The sequence below is a fragment of the Carcharhinus amblyrhynchos genome, chromosome 15 (genome assembly GCF_965287045.1).
Source record: "Carcharhinus amblyrhynchos chromosome 15, sCarAmb.v2.hapA, whole genome shotgun sequence".
In the NCBI taxonomy this organism is placed as follows: domain Eukaryota; kingdom Metazoa; phylum Chordata; class Chondrichthyes; order Carcharhiniformes; family Carcharhinidae; genus Carcharhinus; species Carcharhinus amblyrhynchos.
In genome coordinates, this window is record NC_137338.1 from 75,626,359 (window position 1) to 75,632,358 (window position 6,000).

The following is a 6,000-nucleotide window of genomic DNA, read 5'->3' on the forward strand; positions in this document are numbered from 1 at the left end:
CCATCTAAGCTAACTCCCATTTGCCTGCATTTGGCCCATATCCCTCTAAACCTAGCCATGTATCTGTCCAAATGTCTTAAAAGTTGTCAATGTCCCTGCCTTGACCACTTCCTCTGGCAGCTCATTTCACATACATACCATCCTCAAAAAAAAAGTTGCTCTTCAGGTGCCCATTAATTCTTTCCCCTCTTAACTTAAATCTATCTCCTCTAGCTCTTGATTTCCCAATCCTGGGAAAAAGACTGAGTGCATTCATCTTATCCACTGCCTCATGATCTTGTACACCTCTATAAGATCAAGTCTCCTACAATCCAAAAGAAAAGGTCCTAGCCTGTCCAATCTCTCCCTCTAACTCAGTCCCTTAAGTCCTGGCAACATCCTTGTAAATCTTTTCTGCACTCCCTCCAGTTTAATAACATCTTTCCTCTAGCAAGGTGACCAAAACTGAACACAATACTCCAGATGCAGCCTCATCAACATCCTGTACAACTGCAACACAACTTCTCAACTTCTATACTCAGTGCTCTGAACTGACGAAGGCCAGCAGGCCAAAAACCTTCTACACTGCCCTGTGATTCCATTTTTAGAGAACCGTGCACCCGAACTCCCTCTGTTCCACGATACTTCCTAATGTCCTACTATTCACTGTAAAGTCCCATCTTGATTCGACTTTCCAAAATGCAACATCTCACGCTTCTGTATGAAACTTCATTTGCCATTTCTTGGCCCACTTCACCAGCTGATGATGATCCTGCTCCAATTTTTGATAATCTTCCTCACTGTCTACAATACCACCTATTTTAGTGTCATAAGAAATAGGAGCAGGAGTAGGCCATCTAGCCCCTCAAGCCTGCCGCATCATTCAGTAAGATCACGGGTTTCACTTACTCACCTGCTCCCCATAACCCTTAATTCCCTTATTGGTCAAAAATCTATCTGTGACTTAAACACATTTGATGAGGTAGCCTCCACTGCTTCAATGGGCAGAGAATTCCAAAGATTCACTACCCTCTGGGAGAAGTTCCTCCTCAACTCTGTTCTAAATTGACTCCCCCTTATTGAGGCTGTGCCCTCTAGTTCTTGTTTCCATTCTAAGTGGAAATAATCTCTTTCCACCCTGTCTAGCCCCTTCATTATCATATGTCTCTGTAAGGTCTCCCCTCAGCCTTCTAAACTCCAGTAAGTACAGGCCCAGTCTACTCAATCTCTCCTCCATAAGCTAACCCACTCATCTCCAGAATCAACCTGGTGAACCTTCTCTGCACTCCCTCCAAAGCTAATAAATATATCCTTTCTGAAATAAAGGAACCAAAATTGCACACAGTACTCCAGTTGCGGCCTCACCAGTACCTTGTACAATTGCAGCAAGACCTCCCTGCTTTTATATTCCATCCCTCTCGTGATAAAGGCCAACATTCCATTTGCCTTCTTGATCACCTGCTGCACCTGCAAACTGAGTTTGTGATTCATGCACAAGGACCCCCCGGTCCCTCTGCACAGTAGCATGTTGTAATTTTTCACCATTTAAATAATAGTCCATTTTACTACTATTCTTTCCAAAGTGGATAACTTCACACTTGCCAACATTATACTCCATCTGCCAGATCCTTGTCCACTCACGTAGCCTATCCAAATCTCTCTGCAGACTTTCTGCATCCTCCATGCAATTTGCTTTCCCACTCATCTTTGTGTCGTCTGCAAATTTTGTTACCCTACACTCGGTCCCCTCCTCCAGATAGTCTATGTACATGGTAAACAGTTGAGGCCACAGCACTGATCCCTGCGGCATGCCACTAGTCACCAAGTGCCAACCAGAAAAGCACCCATTTTTTCCAACTCTCTGCTTTCTGTTAGATAGCCAATCCTCAATCCATGCTAACACTTTACCCCCAACTCCGTGTACCTAAATCTTATGCAGCAACCTTTTGTGAGGCATCTTATCGAATGCCTTCTGGAAATCTAAAAACACCACATCCACCGGTTCCCCTCTCAATCGCACTCGTTACATCTTCATAAAAATCTAGTAAGTTCATCAAACGTGACTTTCCCTTCATGAATCCATGCTGCGTCTGCTTGATTGAACCATTTTCCAGATGTCGTGCTATTTCTTCCTTAATGATAGATTCCAGCATTTTCCCAACTACAGATGTTAAGCTAATCGGCCTGTAGTTACCCGCCTTTTGTCTACCTCCTTTTTTAAACATTGGAAAACAGCTAATGTAATGCCAATCAGCTGGCACCTCCCCAGAGTCCAGCGAATTTTGATAAATTACAAACTTACTGATAATGCCTTGTATATTCTCATCCAAATCATTGATATAGATAACAAACAGCAATGTGTCCAGCACTGATTCCTGAGGCACACCACTAGCCACAGGCTTCCAGTCTGACAAGCATCCTTTCACCATTACTCTGCTTCCTACCATCAAGCCAATTGTATGTCTAATTTGCCAGCTCTCCCTGGATTCCATGTGATCTAACTTTCCAGAGCAGCCTAATATTTGGAACTCATTAATATTCTGTTCCTTCGCAACAAAGTCAATTTCCACATGCAAGCTGACAATGGACAGGTCTATCTCACCACTACCTCTTCTGACTGCTCCTCTGTTTCTAAATTGTCAAGATTGCTTATCTGACACCAGTAGAAAATTTCTTCTTAATAAATATTGGGAAGATCCAAAGCCAGACCAGATTGTTTGCAACCAGTGTCTGAATCAGAGATTAACTTTTTAACCACATTTCAATGTCATCACTAACATTGCCCAACTCTTCCCATGCCTCAGCTCATCTGCTACTGTGTTACCTCTCAACTCAACTATTCTAATACACTCTAACATCTCCTAATCATGAAGTTGGCTGCCAGGATCCTAACTTGCCCTGTTCACCCGTCACTCTGTGCTCACTAACCTATTGGCTCCTTTAAAAATTCTTATCTGTTTTGGAATCCTTCCCTGACCTTGCCCTCCCTATCTCTAAATCTCCTGCAGCTCTACAACTCTGTGACATCTACACTTCTCCAATTCTGGTCTCATAGCATCCCCAATTTTAATTGCTCCATCACAGTTGGCTGCATTTTAAGCTGTCAGAACAGGCTAACCTTTGGAATTCCCTCCCTAAACCAAACCACTCCTCTTCTCGTTTCCCAATTCTAAGACACTGTAATTCCTACCTTTTGATGAAGCTTTTAGTCTCTGCCACGTTATTTGTCTAACACTCCTGTGAAGCATTTGGGAACATTTTACGATGTTAAAGATGCCAAATGAATACAAAATTGTTGCTGAATGCAACCCCAATCAAGCATTATGACTGTACTTCGACTTTGTTTTCCTAGTTTTTTTTGAGAAAACTACTAATGCTTAGACATCCGTCTCAATTAATTCTTTAGCTTTTGGGACGAATTGTGACTGTTCTGTGAGGTGTTCTGTTTTGAACAGACCAATAGGAGGTGGGATTCCAATTCCACTACGATCAGCAAGTGGCTTTTTAAATGGGAAGAAATATCGCAGTTCATTGTTAACGTAAATTTTTATCTGGACCACATTAAAAGTGCTTGTGCTAAAGCAGAGTCTTAGGAACATTGACCATCCAGAAGCAAATTGTTGTATTATTCCTGCTAGATAAGCGACACAGAAAAACGCCCTTACAATGCAGGCGAGCAAGCTGCAAACGATCCGCACGCATCTCCAAAATACATCCCGCAGTAAACAATTTTTTGCTGATCTACTATTTCAAATGTAGTCGATAGAGGAAGAAGATTCCTGTAATAGTGGACATTAGCTGTTTTATAATGTTTTCTTACTATTGGACCTTGCATTTGTTGCACTAAACTTCAATCGGAATACACATTTGTAGGGAATTAAAGATTTGCTTCTAAATTACGCTTTGAGTTCGTTTAACCACGGTACTGTTCAAAATATTTAAACTTCGAGCGCCACATTTTTTTTGCGGATCTATATTGTGAAGATCATTTTCCTAACTTTTAATAAAAATCCACCCTATTATCAGAACCCGGTGAAAGCACTGACTGGAGTTATAAAACAAACTTGATTTGTAGCGTCACTTTCCGTTCATTTCGTCAATGCATAAGCCTATTTGCCCACTTTGAATCTGTCAGTACAAAACACAAACTGCCACCCACTCCAATCTGCAGTATTGTAAATGGCTTATTGTTTGTAACAAAGTACTCCGCTGAAGCGGAAGTCCCGCCCTCCTAGCGACTCCAAACACCGATTGGTTCCGCGACGCTGTCACTGTTCTAATGTGGAGTTTTTCCAATTCTAGCTCGTCTATTGTGTGGAAGTCCAGGCTGTCAATCTCCTTACGCCGGAGTACCACTGTGTATCAATGTAAATACTGTAGTATTATTGCTTCTATGCAATGTTGTCGAAGTTGCTTTATGTTACCTTAGCCAAGGTGTGCTGTTCTGCTTACACAAGCAGCATAATCCGGCGATGTCAAATTAATAACAAGGTAAACCAAGAGAGGTTGCATTTTTATTCTCTCTTTTCCATAATTTTAAACAAAAACAGTTTTACCCGACTTCAAACAAATGTCATCATAAATAAACAACGTATCACATTCCCTTCTTCAGTAATTACGGAAGTTCTTACATCAGTTGCCCAGCATTCTCGATGGTATAGGATATGCGGATCAAGAGTGGACAAAATATCTACACGAAAGTAAACAAACCGGGATATCATGTGCGACTATTTGCAATAATTTCGCACCAGTGATTTTAAAATTAAAATTCTAATTGCGTCATTCCGTCGTTAAACTCAATTAGGATCAGTCAAGTTAATGTCCGATAAAGTGCAATTTAATCTATTCCGAAATATGCGTTACGATCATGCGCTATTTCAGTTATACGCTATATTTTCGCCACCTAAGTTTAGAAGCTCCAAAACTAGGGTGTTTTGTCCCTGAATGATTTTTAATGCAGTGAACAAAAGAAACAATAGTTGATAAAATTCATACAGGTACATGATTAAATACTTTATCCAGTTTTAATAGAAGAAAACAATATGGGACACTTACTGACTCGTGAACATCGATATCTCAAGTAATCCAACTCTTAACAATGTGTACTCTTTAGAATAAAGAATCTTCGCAAAAATCGCCGCTTATGCTTTACCCAACGACAAAGCTCACCCTTTTATGCAGTTTCAGCAAGCTTCAAGGAAGTTGTCCTTTTGTTCTACTATTTATAGATTGCGTCAACATTGCGAAAAGGGTAGGCGGGGCAGTCCCTGCAGGAAAGCGCACAACACACGCGACCTACGATCCAGTTGTAGTAAACCAGCAGGTCAAATTATCCCACGTGTTTGTGATAACCCATGTAACAGGAATCCATATCTCGCAACGGAAGAGGCTAGTAACAGGCAACGTTGTTTTAATTAACTGTTACTGTATCATGATCATATATTTTACCCGAAGATACATGTCTGTATTTACACATACGTGAATACCGAATGTGCATATGTTGTGAAAAGGACACATAGTAAGGACGCTTTAAATGTCCACTTTCACCCATCTTGTAGTACGCAACGTATGCCAACGTTAATTCAGGTATTACTAATATTCATTGATGGCAGTTTTCATTGGTTTGCAAGGCCATAAAAGAGAAAGCAAACAGCGCTTAATTACGTTGTTGGAGTGTTGCTGTTGGATATAAATGTGAATTAAAATATAAAAGTTTAAATTTCTTGCAGTAGTTTGGTACAATAAATACTTACATTACTCGTATGTATTGTTGGCAATGCGACCCTCTTGTCCCGTCGAACAATTTAATTATGGGAGCCTGCATTTGTTGATGAATACAAGAAAAAGTTGATAAATTGTATGGTTCTCATAACTCGTGAATGCCTTAGATACTTGTACATTTCATGGATGATAATGCACATATAGCCAGAGATTTCTAAGCCCTTGTCCTTGTGGCCACTTTGACGAGTATACTATGAACCTTGGGAGTCCTATGAAGTTTATACATTCTTTCAGTAATCT

The 6,000-nt window shown here is 40.6% G+C and overlaps 1 long non-coding RNA gene across 2 annotated transcripts in view; it reads right to left on the reverse strand.

The window, feature by feature from the left end:
- Positions 1-5,233, reverse strand: part of LOC145353463 (uncharacterized) — an 80,032-nt gene extending 74,799 nt beyond the window's left edge. For both annotated transcript variants that reach the window (XR_013888705.1, XR_013888704.1), the window contains exon 1: positions 5,035-5,233. This is a non-coding gene — a long non-coding RNA (uncharacterized LOC145353463). The remainder of the gene's footprint in view (positions 1-5,034) is intronic.
- Positions 5,234-6,000: the final 767 nt, after the last annotated feature.